Source organism: Podarcis pityusensis (assembly GCF_964106645.2).
Source record: "Podarcis pityusensis genome assembly, chromosome: 7".
Taxonomy (NCBI): Eukaryota; Metazoa; Chordata; class Lepidosauria; order Squamata; family Lacertidae; genus Podarcis; species Podarcis pityusensis.
In genome coordinates, this window is record NC_138031.1 from 45364623 (window position 1) to 45384740 (window position 20118).

The 20118-nt window shown below is 43.2% G+C and overlaps 1 protein-coding gene across 11 annotated transcripts in view; it reads right to left on the reverse strand.

Annotated features, from left to right (window-relative positions):
• Nucleotides 1–20118, reverse strand: part of LOC308481772 (uncharacterized protein) — a 246900-nt gene that overhangs the window by 39415 nt on the left and 187367 nt on the right. The window lies entirely within an intron of this gene.

Genomic DNA, 20118 nt, shown 5'->3' on the forward strand with positions numbered 1-20118 from the left:
TCATTCAGTCCCTTACTGAAGTCAGACACTGATCCAGCACATCCAATGCCTCACCTGCAGATGTCACACAGCTCTATTTCTCCTTTACACCAGCATATTGATGACACTAGACACCAGTTCTTTGGAAGACTCCAATCAGCGGTTTCATATAGATGTTGAACAGCAAGGGGAATAAGCTTGACCCTTGTGGAACCCCACATCGAAGGCTCCACAGTATTCGCCAAGCACCACTCTCTGGAGTTGGCCATCTAAAAATGACTGGAATCACTGCAAAGCAGTGGTGCCCGGTTTCAATTCAGAAAACTGTTCTAGGAGAATACTCTGGTCAATGGTGTCGCAAGCTACTGAGAGGGGGAAAAGAATCAACACGGTCACACTCCCTTGCCTCTCTCCTAACCAAAACAGTTTCTGTTCCAAATCCCAGTTAAAATGTGTCTAGAAAATCAGCCTCATCTAAGAGAGCCTGAAGCTGGTTGGTAACTTACCTGTTCAAGAACCTCGCCCAAGAAAGGGACATTCACAACTGGATGATAGTCATCTAAATGTTCCAGCTCCAGGGAGGATTTATTAAGAAGTGGCCTTCCCATCACCACCCCCTTTAGGCATGCAGTGACCACTTCCTCTAATAAAGAAGCATGAATCACATCCCTGATCCAAGAGGCCATCTCCTTACTAGTTTTTATCAACTACAAGATCAAGGGTCCAGAGAACATGTGCGCATCTGCACCAATTCAAGAACCTTGTCCAAGTCCTCGAGCCATACCAACCGAAATTCATCCAATGAAACAGGAGTAGGCAGTGTTCTAGATACCTCTTAAGATTCACCTGCTGTACAATCAGAGTGAAGTAGTTTCTATGTTGTTTCACTTTCAATTGATGGTAATAATGAACAGTTTGGAAAGGTTTGTAGGTTTTATGCAAGGCTTTTCCCCCCAGCCACAACTGTTCTGGCACCTCTCAGGTAGGTGCCATTGACATTATAAGAGAACAAGAGAGGTGTTCATGGTGAGTTCTGGCACCTCTTTTTCTAGAAAAATAGCCCTGGTTTTATGTATTGTAATGTTGCCGATCTCTAGGAATGCTAGAAAATGTGGAATTAGTCAGAAAGCTAGCTAGAAACTATTCTGAGAACAACATTACTAATTGTCACCATGCTTTGGGGATTTTTATATCTAAGGCTGCACTCCTATACTAAAGGAAAATCTCAACGCAAGAACATAAAACCAACCCAATCCTAGGAAAGCACAAATGAACAGGAGGCACTAGATGCCCGATACATTAGGGGAGAATTGTTGCTAAAGATGCGTCCCCAAAAAAGGATGTGTTTGAAAACACACTTGCCAAGGAATCAATCTTATTTTAAGGGCTTTTTTTTCTCCAGTCCTATACATATACAGTGGTACCTCGTTCTTAATTCGTTCTGGAGGTCCGTTCTTAACCTGACACTGTTGTTAACCTGAGGTACCACTTTAGATAATGGGGCCCCCTGCTGCCGCCACACGATTTCTGTTCTCATCCTGAAGCAAAGTTCTTAATCCGAGGTACTATTTCTGGGTTAGCAGAGTCTATAACCTGAAGCGTCTGTAACCTGAAGCATCTGTAACCCAAGGTACCACTGTACACATAAACAAGTAAAGCTTGTGCTGTCCAAGTAAGTCATTGTAGACTCACTGAAAATGACTAATATTGGATGGCTATCACCCTTAAGTTTTATGAGGCCTTGGCTAGTCAATGCCAGAACACCTTAACATTTATATTACAGATTTGGGTCACTCAACTATGTTTGTGAGGACCCAAGGTTTTGTTTACTGACCAATATTTTATTTCCTGAGCTATATTTATTTGGAAAAACCCCACAGCACTGTGATATTAAACAGCTAGTAAATACCTGTGTTTGGCCTATTCGCAGTAGCGTTTGTTTTGTCTGAATCTCAGGTTTTTGCCCAACATGTAATTTATTGTGTTTCTGCCTCCTGTGTGTCCATTGCGAAGTCATTTGTTTCCTGTTTCTCCCTGGGGGATTCACCACTTGCTCATTTTGCCCAGCATTTATATGAGCCGTGTTGTCTCTTGTCCTTAGTGTCACACATATATTGATGACTTTCATATTGACTGTGTTCAAAGCCTTCTGCACCCCCCATCGAAAAGTTCACGATACTTTGCACCAGTGTCATCTCTGCTCCCGTTATTGGTCTGCCTGACTGCAAATGCACTTAAGAATTAGTTTTATTAATATGTCCAGGGAAGCAATTCCATCAGCAGCCCCCTTCCCTGTTGGTCTATGTTGCAGAAAATATATAAGTTTTCCTTGAAAAAAGCGTGCCAGTCCTAGAAACAATCATGTTTGCCGTTGGTGTCCACAGATAGCTTATTGTGATTAAGAAAAGAAGGGGCTGCTCAGGAATGCAAGGAGCTGCTTCATCACCAAAGACGATGCGCTCCGCCTTGCTCAAAGGATGCTTGCTGAAATCTCATGAGGAAGGAGAGCTCAAAATCACTTGTCACTTCAAAAAAAAAAAAAAAATTGCCCATGAAGAATTGAAACGTGTGGATTATTTGGACAAAAAATAGTTCTGTGTGCCTCGTTTTGTCTTTATCATTGCTGTAATTCTTAAAAACTTTATTATTTTTTTAAAAAGAAAAAGTATTTCAATTTAGCTATCCCAAGAATTCCAGTGTGGTATAGTGGTTAAGAGTGGTAGACTTGTAATCTGGTGCACTGGGTTCGCGTCTCCGCTCCTCCACATGCAGCTGCTGGGTGACTTTGGGCTAATCACACTTCTTTGAAGTCTCTCAGCCCCACTCACCTCACAGAGTGTTTGTTGTGGTGGAGGAAGCGAAAGGAGAATGTTGGCCACTTTGAGACTCTTTTGGGTAGTGATAAAGCGGGATATCAAATCCAAACTCCTCCTCCTCCTCCTCCTCCTCCTCTTCTTCTTCAGGCAGGGACCAGCAGCTTTCAACATCTTTTTAGTAATGCTTTTGGCCCATTGAAAATGTCTCCACATGCAAAGTTCTTCCTGAGGGTTGCCACTGCAAACACGAACTTGTGCAGCCCCATGGAATCCGGGTGTGGGAAGAGAACACTAGTGTACCTGCCAACCAAAATGTTGCTATAGAATGTCTGAGAGGGCTGCTTTATAGCTGGGGGGGGGGGCGGAGAATAAAGATCTAGAAAGGATGGTTGCTCCCTTCATGGCCTGCTTGAGAGCATCCCAGAGACACCTTTCCCAGCCACTGCTGTAAACAAGATGCTGTATTAGATTGGACCCAGCCAGATAATTTTTTAGTTCTGAATTCCATTATTAATCTTTAATAGCAGATATTCTGGGGGCTTATATCTATTATATCTTAAGCCACTTTTGAGATCTATGTTCTCATGAAGTGATGTTTTAGGAAAGGAGAGACAAAAAATAGTCACAGCACAACAGATGTACAGAATAATACAAGAAGTTGCTTTGGAGACAAAGGCTATTTATACCAGCTGGAAAGATGAAGTTCTAAATGCTAGAGTCGAAAGTAATCCATAATCCATAGTTTTGGGACCACCACCACCAAGATCCTGTCTCTTGAACATGCCAACGAAACTGAACGTAATAGAAGCAGATATGCTGCAGATACATGATTACTTTTCTTAAAGTGGTAATTAAGATTTCCCATTCATCTATCTGTAAATGGAGGATTGACTTAACAAATAAATTCTGTATAAACTAGTATTCTGTGATCAGACAACATCAGATGATTGGCTCCGTAGTAGTCTGGGATGAAGCTCACTAAAAGAGCTTTAATAATTGGCAGACAAGAAGTAAAGGTTAGGTTCAAGTGCTAACAAAATATTTCCCGAGGAAGACTCTGGTGAGGAACATACCAATTCAGCATACCCATTATTAAAGCAAATTTATTTGAGTTGTGAGCCATAGCTCATAGCAGCCTTTGAAAAGTTTGGGAGTAAAGTAAAAAAGTATTAGATGAAAAAGGGGGGAAATGGCATAAAAGACGACCAAGCATTCAGAGCCAGCTGTAAGCAATGTAAGATTGGGCCCCAAAGAGGAAATGGACTGGAGCAAGAATACCGCCAAGGACGAGATGAAAGGAGAAGGCCAGTTACAAGAGAAGAGATATTATGAGGTTCTTCCAAGACTCTTGCTTTAGGTGACACCCTGGCTTTTATTTTGCTAAGAATTTTCATGCACAATCCCAGTGCAACCACCAACTGAGATCTTCCAAAGTGTCTGAATATAGAAATGTGGAACTCAGCTGCCTGCCTTGGTTCCCTGCCTATCAGCTTCCTACAGGAACGAAAGTGTTCATGCAAAAAAGGTTTTTAGCCAATTTCAACAGGGAAGTCTTGCTCAAACCACTTCTCTACCACCACTCTCAAATGATGAAAAGAGGAGCCAGATATTTGCATATGCCTCTATACACAGCATCAAGATGGATCTTGTTTTCTTCCTGTTTGGGGAATAATGTTAACCCAAGAAATATACTAGGAATTAATGCAACATACTCAGCTATGGTTGCAAAGATCTGGGTAGCAACTAGCAAGCAACTCATCTAGTTGCTCAACAAGACTCCAGAGCAGCGCTATGGGACCTGTGGCCCTCCAGATGTTGTTGGACTACAGCTCCCATCTTCCTTGACTACTTGTCAGAGTACAACCACCTCTGGGGATGGTACAGGTTTCCCATCCCTCTTCTAAAAGTAAAATAAAAAAGTTATTTGAAGAGTAGCTGGCAAAAAATGAAAACTTGTACATTTGTAAGTTTGTATGGGCAGCCTTGGGACGCGGGTGGCGCTGTGGGTTAACCCACAGAGCCTAGGACTTGCCGATCAGAAGGTCAGCGGTTTGAATCCCCGCGACGGGGTGAGCTCCCGTTGCTCGGTCTCTGCTCCTGCCAACCTAGCAGTTTGAAAGCACGTCAAAGTGCAAATAGATAAATAGGTACTGCTCTGGCGGGAAGGTAAACGGCGTTTCTGTGCGCTGCTCTGGTTCGCCAGAAGCGGCTTAGTCATGCTGGCCACATGACCCAGAAGCTGTACGCTGGCTCCCTCGGCCAATAAAGCGAGATGAGCGCCGCAACCCCAGAGTCGGTCACGGGTCAGGGGTCCCTTTACCTTTACCTTATGGGCATCCTTACACACAACGGATTTCAGTGCAATATTCAAGTGTCCATTTCAGCTCCCAAATAGCCCTGAGGAATTGAAGCATATACCGGTAAACCTCAGGGCTATGCAACTGGACCAACCTGGGCACTTTTTACAAGCAAGGTGAAAGTTCACCAAAACCAACAACACCACAACAGATTCCACTGCAGTGGGCTTTGATTCGGCGTTCTATTGTGAATGCCATCCACTGACTCACATGAGCAAGATTGTACACTGCATCGTTGATTGTTCTATGCCCCTGTGCTGGAGTGTTATATGTTTAAATAATTTGAAGTTAATTAAGAGTATTGGCTTGGAACTAAATCAGGAAACTTACACATCTGTGCTCGCATCCAGGAACAGAGGTGTCTTAAAAAGTGCCTCAAGCAATGTACTTTAGTTTATACCCTATTTAAAAGTGTGTGTGTGTGTGTGTGTGTGTGTGTGTGTGTGTTTCCTTTGCTTAATGGGCAGGGATATAGCTTTAAGAAAACTTATTTGAGTTCTAATTCATGCTTTTAAAAACCCATTACAATTAAATTTTTATCTAAACATTCCTATTTACTGGGAGATCTTGTCCACTGTTCCAAATACTAAAACCTCAAACGTTAGGTGAATAAAATGTGGGATGCCAATTGACAACAGCTTGAGTTCCCTCTAAATCTCCAGTGCCTTCAGCATGATATTTTAGCTTTGTATTAAAATTGGCTTCACTGGAGTCCTCTCAGGGTAGGTGGACGATTTCTTACCCTTTGTTTGAATCAGACATGTTATGATTTAAATCCACACTGCAAATTGACTTTGATCACACCTTTCAGATGCCTTTCCCCTACGCAACTTACTGATGTCAGCACCCGCCAGAGATTTGGCTAAAACAAGCAAAAAAGATCCAGTTTGAGTTTGTAAATATTAGGCAAATTCATATTTAACATGGGATAAATAAATACAGTATAACACATGTCATGTTTCCAGAATTTCTTGGAAAATTTATAATTACTCTAATAAACTAATGAGAATAGTTGCAGTCTGTACAATGGATCTTTAAACCCATAGCAATTACTGTGATATAACACCATATAAGAATGTGCAGATTCAACATCTGACTAATAATAATAATAATAATTTTATTATTTATACCCCACCCATCTGGTTGGGTTCCCCCAGCCACTCTAGTACATAAGTACATATTAGCAATAATAAAATTAATAATAATAATTCTCTGTAATATTTATTGTCATTCCTATTACAAATACAATGGAAATTGTTAAGCCATTGCTGTAGGATACTTTTAACTCATGCAACAGCTTGATAAAGGATGGTACATCTCCATGTTCCCATTTTCCAAAATACACTGACTCCCGTGATTAAGGAACACCAATTGAGAGTGGTCTAGGAATATACAATCACCTTCTCTACCTCTGTGTTCTATGTATTCCTCTAACATTAACCTTCTATTCCAACCCAGAATCTCCAATTCTGTTGCTTGTTTATTATTATTTATTAGAGCGATTTATACCCCGCCTTTCAAAGAAGTTCTCTGGATGGCTTATAAAGTTGGAAACTACAATAAAAATGCAATAAGCCAATACAAAAATGCATGCAAAACCCCACCACTGCCTTGCTCTCACCTCGTTTCTCTAGATGCCTGCCTCATCACAGTGAAATGCCTTCCATCTCAACATCTCTTTGCCTTTATCTGTCTCAATGTAGGAATATTAAAAACACAGGTCCCCCACCATAAGAATATAAGCACATGAGAAGAGTCCAGTTGGATCAGGCCAAAGTCCAGCATCCTGTTTTCACAAAGGCCCACAAGCAAGAGCTGATGGCCACTTTCCAAGGCTAAACCACCTTGATTAGCCCTGCCTGCTCCCTTCTTTTTGGCTTCTTTTCCTTCAATTGCAGCCTGTGAGAGCAGGACCCGTTTTCCATTTCCATGACTGATTGCTACAGGAGCAATATCAACAACATTAGGCAGGCACCCTCACTACACTGTTTTAGATGTCTGCTAAAAACTTGATGATTTCAAAAACCTCTCCAAGTATATAAACTAGCATTGGGGCTTTTGCATTTTGTTGGTTTTATATGCGTATTATTGATAATTATTTTTATATATACCACTTAGAGCTTTTTTTAAAAAAAAAAGCGGTTTACAAACTTTCCCAAAGAAAAAACAAAACAACAAAACTTGATCATTGTATCGTATTGCACTAGCTCCAAGGGATGGGAGAAGAGGGCATGGTATTGCAATGGTTCCACTCTTACCTGCAGGCTCAGTTTTTTTCTGCTCAACCCCCTGGAAGATGGTCCATGAGGTCCTGTTCTGCCCCCCAGTGCTATTCAACATCTAAACAAAGCTACTGGGCAAGTTCTTTAGGAGTTCCATGCCACCAATATGCAGCTGGCACTGTTCCATTTTTCTCCTTGTCATTGGAGCGGTGTCTGGCTGCCATGATGGGATGGATGAGGGTGGATAAATTGGAACTGCATCCCAATAAGGCAGAGATGCTGTAGTTTGGTGGTTCCTGGGTCCAGGAATTAGGAAGAGAGCCTGCTCTCCATGGGATTTTGCTTGTTCCTTGCAAAGTGCACCAGCCAGCTTGTCTTTTGAGCAGAAACAGGTTGCTAATACTCATGTTTTCGGAAGATGAAGGGAGAGAGATTAAGCCTGACATTTGCGTGGGAGGAGGAGTGAATCATCCCTTTGCCCCCACAGCTAAACTTTAGGTAAACTTATTACCTGACACTCTAGGAGGAGGACACAGGAATGAGTGTGTGCTGGTGAAACAAAACAATCCTTGTCTTAGTCTTGCACTTCTCTTCATTTTCCCTTTCCAGCCCACAGCTATTCCAGACAGAGGAGAGAAGGTAGATACTAGAGGTGGTCTTCAGTGCTAGTCCTACTCAGTAGATTCATTGGAGTTAATGGGCATGACTAATTAAGGTTCATGAATTTCAATGGGTCCACTCAGAGTAGGACTTTATTGAATAGAACCCTAGGTCCCTATTACCCCACAATCAGACTGACCCACAGGAAAATTAGTTGCCATCCACCCAGGCGCTCAACTCAAAATCCACATGTATTCATCTTTCATTTCCATTGAAGCGCTCTTTGGATGCTGCTTGGTTATATCCCATTGGGAGATTGCTGTTTTACAGGATTGTTTCTAGGTCTGCGGTTTTAATGCTGCTTATTGCCATTGCCACAACATTGCAGAATAAGATTCCAACTTGCAATAAACCATTTCTGGATTCCTTCCAGCGGTGAGCAACAACAAAAGATGGAATGGGAGGAAAGAGCCAGTGCTGATCTGGCGGCAGCCAGTGGTCCCTCAGTGGCACTGATCTGACTAGTATTTCATGTAAGGATGAAATATGGCATTTCCAAAAATAACACTTAAGAACTCCCTTGGTGGCTGTTAAGAAGGCACAATAGAACTCTGCAGAGATCTGTCCATTCCCCCAACATAGGATATGCAGAGCCACATCTATATTTTTCATTCTAAATGTCCCCATGCCTGCTTACAGTTTAGTGCCACATACTGGTTCACTGCAATGCTAAATATCCAAATAACCGAGGAGGCAGCCAAAGGATTTAGCTAATCAGATCAATGTTTGCATGTAGGGAAATTCTCCATAATGATAGTCTGTACAATGGGAAAGGGCTACATGCAATTACACAAGGGTTCAGGTCCAGAGCTGGTCAGGAAAGTAGGGGTAAGGATGAGATCATCTACACCAGTGGTTCTCAAACTATGCCCTTTGTGGGACAGAATCTATGCCATTTAGTTGAAAGGTGGCCTACCATCCTTCAATGGATTCATTTCAATTGAAGATTAGGCTTCGTATGCATTTGAAGCTTCTGCCCCTCAAATTTTCATAAGTTACAGTGTTTGCTAAAATTTACCTCATGAGTATGAATGATACTCGAGCTGCAGAACCTTTCCAGAGACAATTTGTTTTTCTTATGCAAAATGTAATTGTGCGTAAAGTAGTTTTAGTTTGGTTGAATTTTATGAGAATGTAATGTTTTCATGGGATCAAAAATTCAAGTGCTTATGAAAACTCAAGCAGAACAGAACAGAGCAGAGATGTTATGATTTGGTGTTGCTGTTGTGGATGGGATTCATCAATCTGTCCACTTACTCTGTTTGCATAAAGGAAGATTTTCATAAAGGGCCTCTAAACTTAACCTTTCATAGCATGGCTTGAACACATAGGTGGCTGATGATATGCCTTAGTTATATACAAGATGCCACATGCGTAAAAAAACCCTACATTAAAAAAATTACATCTTCATCAAGTCCTAGGAAGACTTTGGCAAAATGCCTAACCTCTACCTTAGCCTTGGTAATGAAATCAATATGTACTAATCAGGTCAGCCTGCCAAAAAAAGTGCACTTCCTTGTCCTCCTCATCACTATTGAGAAAACAAAGCAAGACAAACAGATCTTCACTGAGCTTTAATTGTGAATAGAAATGCACCCTGAGATGGCAGTCTGGAATCACCCACCCAATTTACTGATGGGTAAATGCCTGAAAACAGGTTTGCCAATGAAACTAGTTTACTTACCCCAATCACTGACTATAAAAACAAGATGCTGGTAGCTCATAAACAGAAGTGTAAACCAGCAGGAAAGCAGAGTTTCTTCTTTACTTTAAGCACTGGAGTTGGCAAGGAGACAAATTGACACTGGGGAACGAAAGCAATTCCTGGTTCCTTTACAGTCCACCAATTTGTTAGCATTCAGTTCAGAAAGAATCAGACATGTTCAGGAGGTGCACGCATGGAAATCATCAAATGCAATAGGGCAAGTTAAGCTTGCTGCCATACGTGGGGATCTATGAACTGAGGCTTTGGGCTTTTATGATCTAGGAAAACTGATTGCGCAGAGAGCCTGTTCTGATTAGCAATTTGCTCAGCTATATCAAATATATAATGGTTCCTACATGCCTATGGAGAGTGCTGGTGAGGAATTCCAGTTTCTATGAAACAAACATATACAACCTTTATAGATGCCTGTTTGGGACCCTTTGGCTCAATACAGATGTGATGCTCTCTCTTGGTCTTCATCATGGCTAAGTGGCTAGAAGTGGATCGTGGAAACTTGTACAGTGGTACCTCAGGTTTCAAATGCTTTGGGTTACAAACACGTCAGGTTACAAACTCCACTAACCTGGAAGTAGTACCTCTGGTTGCAAACTTTGCCCTAGGATGAGAACAGAAATGGCGCACCAGCAGCACGGTGGCAGAGGGAGGCCCAATCAGCGAAAGCACGCCTCAAGTTAAGAATGGTTTCGGGTTAAGAACGGACCTCCGGAATAAATTAAGTTCATAACCCAAGGTACCACTGTACTCCCTCCCAACCCCCTCTCTCATACAAAAGGGACAGTTTGCCTGGACCCACTACCAGTTTTGGAGCCATAGTCAAGAGTACAATAGCGGTGAATTGGGATTTAGTTATTTATTTATTTATTTTAGATTACTTTGATTTCCAGGGCAGTTTGCAACATACCCATGCAACAACGTTTATGAAATTTGCAACAACTGCCCTGAGCTCCTTTGAGAAGACAGGTGGGATATAAACGCAATCAAATGTACAGGCAGACAGATTTATTTATTACTTCATAAAATTTATACACTGCTTGACTGAGGATGACTGCAATGCGTTATATGTAGGTTTGGAAACTTCAACTAGTGCAGAATTCAGCGGCCAGGTTGCTCATATTACACTGATCCTGGTCCAGCTGCACTGGCTACTGATTAGCTTCCGGGTCCAATTCAATTTGACCTATAGAGCCTTAAATGGCTCAGGACTGCAAATACCTCAAGGACCACCTCTTTCTATATGAACCACCTGGAACCTGAGATCATCTTCTGAAGTCCTCCTTCATGTGCCTCCTCCTTGAGAGGTCTGGAGGGTGGCAACACGAGAATGGGCGTTCTCTGCAGTGGGTCCCCATCTGTGGAATACTTTCCCCAGGAAAGATCACCTGGCGCCTTCATTATACACCTTTAGGCACCAGGCAAAAACGTTTTTAACCAGGCCTTTTGCTGACCTAATCAACACCCTATACCCTTTAAAATGTGGATCTTTTTTGGGTGGGGTCCTATTGGATTATTGTTTTTATTTTGATTTTATATATTGTAATCTTTTTTTGTGAACCGCCCTGAGACCTCCGGGCATAGGGCGGTATATAAATTTAATAATGAATGAATGAATGAGGATTGTTGTTTTTTTGTTTTTGTTTTTGTTTTGCAGAAACCACCTCCAAGCAGTTTCCAAAAGAGATAGATGTTAAAAGGAGCAACTGTAATAAAACACGTAAAATTTACAAGCTTGGAAAAACAATAACCTGGCCCCTAAAAAAATATTGGCACCAGCCTCCCTTGGGACAAAATTCCACAAGGCAAGTGGAATACTTGTGGAGGCCCCCTGGTCCTTTGCCACTCATACACCTCACTCAGTGGCCTGGCAGGAACACTCAGAGGAGAGCACCTGACGAAAATCTTTATGTATAGGGAGGCTGATGTGAGGTACCAAGTGACATTAGGACTTTAAATAAATGTTTCAAACATATTGGGCTTTTTTAAAAAAAAAAAGTTGGCTGGGGCAGGAGGCGAAGTAATATAATACACAGGACCATTATTAACAGAATGACCGGATAATATTTACACTTTGGAAGCTCTGATGAATCATCTTTAATGCACTAATTAAAACTCTTTTCAAAGTTTTGAAGCGGAAAGGGAAATGAAAAGAAAGCTCCTTGTTTCTGAGTGTATCAAGGATCAAAGTCCTCTTTTCTAAATATAAAACCGTTATTCCCACTTACCCAGTGCAGGTTCCAGTAACAGCAGCTGGAAGAGTCATGGCAGATCTGCATCTCTGAGCACCTCCACATCAACGCCATCTCCCATCACCTCTACTAGGCTCTTGTTTGCATCAGCCTCCACCATCGGTGCCCTCCAGATGTTTGAATTCAGCTCCAAAACATATATTCTATATTTAGAGTGAAGGGCACCATGATGGCGAAGCCTGGTTTGCATTAACACCAGCTCAGGGTAGCCCTGACTAGCCTCAGAGTGAGGGTGGGTCATACCCTGTGAGTCGAAGGAGAAGTGGGGGATGGGGTGGTAAGAGAGCCAGGTTTCCAGAGATCTGCCTGGATTAATTTTATAGGATACTCGGTTTCCCAGCAGCCTCTGCTTCTCCAGTGCCCACACTCATTTTCTCCACCCGTTAGGAACTCTCTAGAGGCCTTTTCTCAACAGCCATATTGCTCCCCTTTCCAAGCAACTAATCTTCCTCCCGCCTCCACAGTCACCTCATTGCAACGTCAAAGTATCCTTGTCACCTTTTTGCTTTTTCATCTTTCCTATTAAGGCACATCAAACCTATGCGTTCTTAAGGAAATCAGCCCTGAGTGCTCACTGGAAGGACAGATTGTGAAGCTGAGACTCCAGTACTTTGGCCACCTCATGAGAAGAGAAGACTCCCTGGAAAAGACCCTAATGTTGGGAAAGATGGAGGGCACAAGGAGAAGGGGACGACAGAGGACGAGATGGTTGGATAGTGTTCTCAAAGCTACCAGCATGAGTTTGACCAATCTGCGGGAGGCAGTGGAAGACAGGAGTGCCTGGCATGCTCTGGTCCATGGGGTCACGAAGAGTCGGACACAACTAAACGACTAAACAACAACAACCTTGTTGCAAGCATGCTTGCTCTTAGAACTGTATTGATACTCTAGTCTGCTGCTTCCTATGAACTCTGGCTCTGATCTAGAGCAATGCACAGCTGCTGCAATGCACCTGAAGGATCCTCTCACCTCACCTAAGAGATGGTAAGCACTCAGATATTGGCAGAAGGAAGAACAGGGTGGGCCCTCCAGTCCAAGCCCTGTTTAAGGTCTGGTCTGAGGAAGAGAGAGGTGCAGGGGCCTTGTAGCAGCCCATCAGCTGTTAGCACCTGGGTTGTAGACTTAGCAGCCCCACAGGTCACCTTGTTGCAGCCGTCCACAGCATAACCACGCCCAAAGACAACAAAAATCTGCTTCAAATCCCACATCAAGTCTCTAGGGAGACAGTCAGCACACTAGCAGAGCCCAGACTCAGCTCTCTGGCTTCATCTGCACTTATACATTTAAAGCAGTACCATACCACTTTAAATAGTAATGGCTTCTCCCTCAAAGAATCATGGGAACTGTAGTTTGTTAAGGGTGCTGAGCGTTAGTCAGGAGACTAATAGTCCTCTTGCAAAGTTGCAATTTCCAGAGATTCCTGGGGGAAGAGAGATTGAGCAGCAGCAGAGTTCAAAGTACAGTGGTACCTCAGGTTACATATGCTTCAGGTTACGTACGCTTCAGGTTACAGACTCTGCTAACCCAGAAATAGTGCTTCAGGTTAAGAACTTTGCTTCAGGATAATAACAGAAATCCTGCTACGGCGGTGCAGCGGCAGTGGGAGGCCCCATTAGCTAAAGTGGTGCTTCAGGTTAAGAACAGTTTCAGGTTAAGAACGGACCTCCGGAACGAATTAAGTACTTAACCCGAGGTACCACTGTACAGCTTTCCCACTAAGAAAGGTACGCAGATGCCACTGCCTTATTTTAGCATAGCCTCATTTTGCTTCCAGACTGATAGGTACTCAACCGCCCAAATGTGCTTTCAGAGGGAATGTTTGAGTACATAGCTGAAAATTTGTGATGCGACTGGCTGGAAAAATCAAAGCAATGCATAAATCACTGAAGCAACAGGGGGAAGAAGGAGGAAACAGAAAGAAATAATGAGTTGTCCTGAGGACAAAAACTTGTCTTCCATCAGTGGAGGGCTCCCACCTGCAGCCATGCTGACTTATGAATCTCTAGGCAGAATAAGCTTTATTTTCAACCTCTCCTTCAGTTTCCTGAGATCTAGAAACTTGCATTTTAATTTTGAAAATGAAATTCAAGAGTTTTGAAATTCAGATTTCAAAAATAAACCCACCCACCCCCAGTAATTTCCATGAGAGGACACCAGGACTGCCCCCCCCCCAAAAGGCTGTGATGGCCTTGTAGTTATCTAAAAAATTCCTGGATATTGTACTGAAACCCAGGATGCTTTGAGGGCTTTGTTTATGGAAGAGGAGGCTTTGATCGCCTTTGAGAGTGTTGTTATGCCGTTTGCCTCCTGCTTTGTTTGACTAACTGAACTTTAAGGTATTTTCAGAGCCCAAACATCTGACCCTTGTGAAACTTGCCCAGTTCTATCAGCTGTGCTTGGCTCAGTGGGGGTCCCTCTCCCTACATTAAAGTGCTTTGTGGTTCTTTGAAGACAGGCATCTCTGTCAAAAGAAAGCCAGTTCCATTGTATTGTTCGCTGGAACCACAGTGCCTCAGCCTCATACATTGCTCAGCTAAGTAGCTTTTTTTCCTCCTTTCCTTTCCAATCCAATCCTCTCCTTTCCCTTTCTCCTCTCTTTAAAGCAGCAGCAGCAGCAGCCAGCACGCTTGAAAGTTCTGCGGTTTAGTTTGGAGTTCATTCATCCCTACAGAGAGAACTTGTTCTGCCAACCTCTACATACATGTCAGCCTAAATAGCAACAGATGTACTGTACCTTGGATGTATAAAATTTTCATAAAATATAACAAATGCTGTTTTTCCACTTGGGATGAGTCATTAACCATATGCTTACGATATTGCTGCTTTTTTGCTTCCCTTTCCTTTTTCCGTAATGCAAAAGTCTAACGCAGACAGTATGGACTAAATTCTGCACAGGGAAAAGGGGGGAACCCTTCCACTTTCTCCACTGATTAGCAAAATCTTAGCCCACATTCCCATCCCTGACAGGAAGAGGGAGCGGTAACATAGGGGTTACCAAAGTCGGGGTAGTCTCTGGTCACAGCTGGCTACAAGAGTGATGTCCATGAATAAAAACTCTCAATCCATGGTTATGACACCACATCACTCCCTGAGGACTTGGGGTATCTTTATTATGACTGAGCATTCATCTCCGACACCCTACTATGGGCATCTCCAGACTGTTGCTGTTTTGCAGGAAGGATTTCAGCACCTATTGGATATTGAAGCTATTGCTTTTTATTATTATTTATTAAATTTGTATACCGCCCTTCAACCACCACAAGGTGGTTCACAGCATAAAAATACAAAATGAGAACACAAAATAATAAATGAAAAACAGATGACCTCCCACAAACAAAATTTAAAAGCCATAGAATGTTAAATAGCCAAAGACCTGGTACTAAGAGCAGAGTGGTCCACCATGAAGCCTGGGAGCTGCATGCAGCCCTCGAGGCCATTTTTGGCAGCCCTAGACAACATCCAGGACTTCTTAAAATGGTTTGAGTAGCTGACTTTTTTTTCTGTTGTTGCTGTGAGGCACCCGTGAAAACAAACAGCAAAGGTACTTGTCCTGTCTCCCTCAGCCTGTGCGAGGCCAAATAGGCCAGCCTCAGCACCCAATCTCACCTGAGGCTTGTGTGTTTGTGTGTGTGTGTAAGTAAAAGTGGGGCCCACTTGTTCTGAGAGGTTGGACCGCCCTAGATGAGATGAAACTTTCCAATGCATTTCCGCCATCACTTTTCTTATCACAAAAAGACTTCCCGGTCAACTATAATGGCATGTCTTGAATTTGCCAGTATCCCACCCAAAAAGGTCCAGAAGTAATCTAAGCCTAACTGCTTCATCTGGTGTGCTGAGACCACAGGCTGGATCCAGCCAGGCCACACCAGCAATTCTCCATTCCTGCTCTAGGTATGCCTCTGAGCACAAGTTGCTGGGAGGCAACAAGCGGTGAGGGGTATCGTCTGCATGACCTGTTTCCTAGGGGCATCTGGTTGGTTGCTGTGGGGAACAGGATGCTGGACTTGATGGGCTTTTGGTCTGACCCAGAACCCAGCCCCTTCCCTTGCAAAAGCCCCTCTCAGCAAATGAGTGCTTTTATGCAAAGTGTGCTCAGGGCTCCCCCACCCCTTGATTTTGTGCTTCGATAGGTACTGTGGCTGTGCCTCAGGCGAACGCACCTGAGTGTTCCCACTGAGACAGCGCACCTCTACGTGGCTGTCAATATGAACCATCTCAGCATCAATCCGCTTGACTTGTTACCTTTAAAGCAGAGTCTTTAATTAAAATGCTTTGAGGTAATTAGGCATTTGAAGGGTAGTTGCCTGTGTTATTCTGAGAAGGCAAGAGGTGTCAAGGATAGGTTTCAGCACTTCGTTTTGCAAAAGTAATTCCTCCAGAATCCTTTATCATCAGACAGAAAACATAATTTACCCATGTATTTCCTGACTTGACTACAACACAGTTTTAGGGCCCGAATCAGTTCATACATGATTGTTGGTGGAGGGTAAGGGTGGGGCAGAAGGTCCCCTCCAAGTAGGAAGGGAAGACAGGAAAGTCTTGTGGCGCAAACAGAACTCCATTTGTATCGCTCAGGATCCAAGGGGATGGCAGCAGACATGGACGACCTTCATTTCAGACCAATTTATTGCACAGTAAAGTGGTGTGTTGTGAAAGAGGACCAGGTGGGCCTGTTTGGTATGAAACATATGGTGGTGCATTTATGTGAGAAGTTTCAACGAGCAACAGACTCACTAGACTCAGTCTCCATTTTCCACTAGCTGCCGGGAAGAGGCTGCTCTTTTCCGCATGGGCAATCTGCATAGTAGGCTTATGTCAAACCATTCATAGAATTATAGAGCTGGAACGGACCACAAGGATCATCTAGTCTAACCCCCTGCAATGCAGGAATCTTTTGCCTAACATGGGGCTCAAACCCATGACCCCAAGATGAAGAGTCTCATTCAAACACCTGCTTTGACACAAACAAAATAGAATCATAGACTGGAGACAGCTTTTAAGGCCATTTTGTCCATGCGTGAGGAACCTCAGTCCAAGGGGCTGTATGTGGCCCTCCAAGCCTCTCTTTATGGCCCTCATGACTCTCATGAAGCCACACACCCTTCCTAAGCAACATCCATTACGGGCCCTGTTAAGAACCCTCCTTGAGTGCTTTTGCCTGAATGGGAAAGGTCTATGAATGCTGATAACGCTTTCTGCTTGTCTGGATTTAGAACTTAAAGGGGGGGGTGAGTCTCATGTACAAAGGTAACATTTACATTTGTTGCACACGGCTCTCAGAAGGTTGCCCTTGGGCTGACAAAGGTTTCCCAGTCCTGAGCTAGTCCAGTCCTCTGCTCAGGACAGCAAATGTAGAGCTGGAGCATCACCAACAGAAAGGTGTCCTACCTGTGCTGGAAACCCTCAGTGAGGAACCGGGTCCTACCACACACACACACTTACACACTGCTGCCACCACCCTCCTTGGTGATAAGTTCCATTGTCAATCTGCTCTTACCATTAAGAAGTTTCTTCTAATGTTCAACTGAAATCTACCCTCTTGAATTATGCAAGCTGATGTGCAGCACGTTTCGGCCACCATTCATGAATATGAATTATTGTCAGCGGTGGAATTATTCTGCTATTGAAGAGGCTGAAAAGTTCATTGTTGCCTGCCTTAGTTTCTGCATTTGTTTTTATGAGTCTTGCACTGAGTGATTATCACTCTGACAATGAAGAACAAACTGTCATGGTCCCTTGCTGCCTGCAGCTTTTAATTTAAGCAGACAGCTAGGAACTTAGGATTCACAGCTTAAACAGATGGAAAGGCTCAAGCGAAGAGGTGCCGCTTGCAGCTTCTTCTAAACGTGGCCCGTCTTAAGCTGAAACATATTTTTGTATGGAGAGGATTCCTGGAGGTGTTAGCTTGACTGTCTAGTGAGCTTCACTCTTGGGTAAAAGGCTTCCAGATTACCAGAAGACCAGCATATATATGTAGCAGAAGGACTAGGTGTACATTTTGTTTTACTGCTCAACCTCCTTCACAAAGACATAACACTTCCATGCAATCTCTACCTCAGTCCCACTTCTAGAGGCATCGTCAAACAAACAGCTCTTTTCTCCACACAGAGAGCCAGGTCTAAGAGGTGAACCACTTGGTCTATTGATCTGTCTGGACAACGATAAAAAGGATGATGTATTTATCAAGGTAAAGGTAAAGGTAAAGGTAAAGGGACCCCTGACCATTAGGTCCAGTTGTGGCCGACTCTGGAGTTGTGGCGCTCATCTCACTTTATTGGCCATGGGAGCCAGCGTACAGCTTCCAGGTCATGTGGCCAGCATTTGGAGAAGATAAATTACTAGACCATGTGGTACCCTCCTGATGTTCATCTCTGACCATTGGCCATGCCGACTAGTGCCAATGGGAGTTGTTGTCCACAACACCAGCAGGACGACACCATGTTGACTATCCCTCTGCTAGACAAATGGACAACGCCACCTGATGTACCAGGAAGCAAACAGGGGCAGTTGTGAATAGATGAGGCACATCTGAAAATCTGGGATTCTCAAGAGCTTCTTCCATAGCTACTTGGAGTGGCGGGCTTGTCCACTTTGCCTCTCCTTTCACATATCCTAGGCTAAAACTAAGCAATTCAGTTGATCTTCTGCATTGTTCCACTTTCTTCTTCTTCTGTGTTAAATTCTAGTCTTTGTAAAGTTAGGGTCTAATGTTATCAGGTGAAGTCTATATAAACGGATATCCTAACTCTGAAGTTTATGCACAGAACATTATATGACCTTTGGAAAAATGGTTTGTTTGTTTCTGTTTTAATGTGTTGAACTTGGTGCCAATGGTATTGTTTCAAAATGAATGTGCATTTGTTGAACTCATCTTGCGTACAGTTCAAATGGGTGACTAATCTTTTTTTTTTTTTTTTACACTTTCACACCACACTGGCACACACCTAGGACATACACACACAGTCCCTCCATATCTCATCCATGCTTATCAAATGATCCATCTGATAACCAAGGAGGTTACTTGCACCAGGGAGCTGGGCTGACAGAGACATTTAAACCTCTCCACCTATTGCAGCACTGTGTGTGGGTTTCTTTTCTATTTTGGCACTGACACTCTAATCTGTGGAGTCACAGGGGAGGGGGGGACAAAAAAACAACTCGTCTGTACACAGTGTGCTTGCTGGATTCTTATATTAACACCAATTTACCATTAAGCAGCCTTGCCTATCTCTAGCTCAGTTATGGGGATCTACTGGACTTCAGTTCCCATCAGTCTCAGCCAGCAAAAGCCAGGGATTATTGGAGAAGTCCAACAACATTTTCTAGAGGGACATATTTTTCCCTTCCTGCTGTACGCCTATTTCTTAAGATCTTCTCCTGGTGCTGATGATCTTCACTAGGTGCTTCCTGGAGGTACACTATTACACAGCAAAGGGAAGGGCCTTTTCAGCCTGGCCACGAAATGCCATAAGAGATTCTCCTTGTGGCAACATTACAACCTTTCAGGTGCCAAGCGAAAATGAAAATAGGCATTTTCTTGTAAATTATTGTTACATTTGCTTTTATCTGTTCTTTTATTGTTGTTTCTACTAAAATACAAATTCTTGTACACCGTCATGAAATCCCAAACAGAATGAAGGAGTGAAATATATGAATGCTTTAAATAAATAGTGGGGTACAACATTCAGAGTGCAAGAGGCACGATGCTTGGGAAACTGGTAAGAAACATGTTTCAGTTTCTCTCGGCACTGAATGCAAGGGCTGTACTCAAGCTGCCCCATAAAACAAGTATTTGGCACGTATTGCCAATGGGCTGCCATGCAGCTATTGGAAATGTTCCAAGTGTTAGTGTTGTAAGCAACACCAGCAAAGCGATATTGGATCCCCAGCAGTTGTCATGCAAAATTATTCTCAATCCATTTCATTCTCATGAGTACCATCGTCCTCCACCTCACCTTCACAAGAGGCAGGGGCAGAAGGATGACAAAACAAAGCTCTTTTCTGACAGAGGAAGACTTCTTAAGAGAAGGAGAGATGTCAGAACACCACAACCTGGCTGAAATAATGTTCAGGCGAGCAAGAACACCACAAAGCACTAAGAAGCAGAGAAACCTT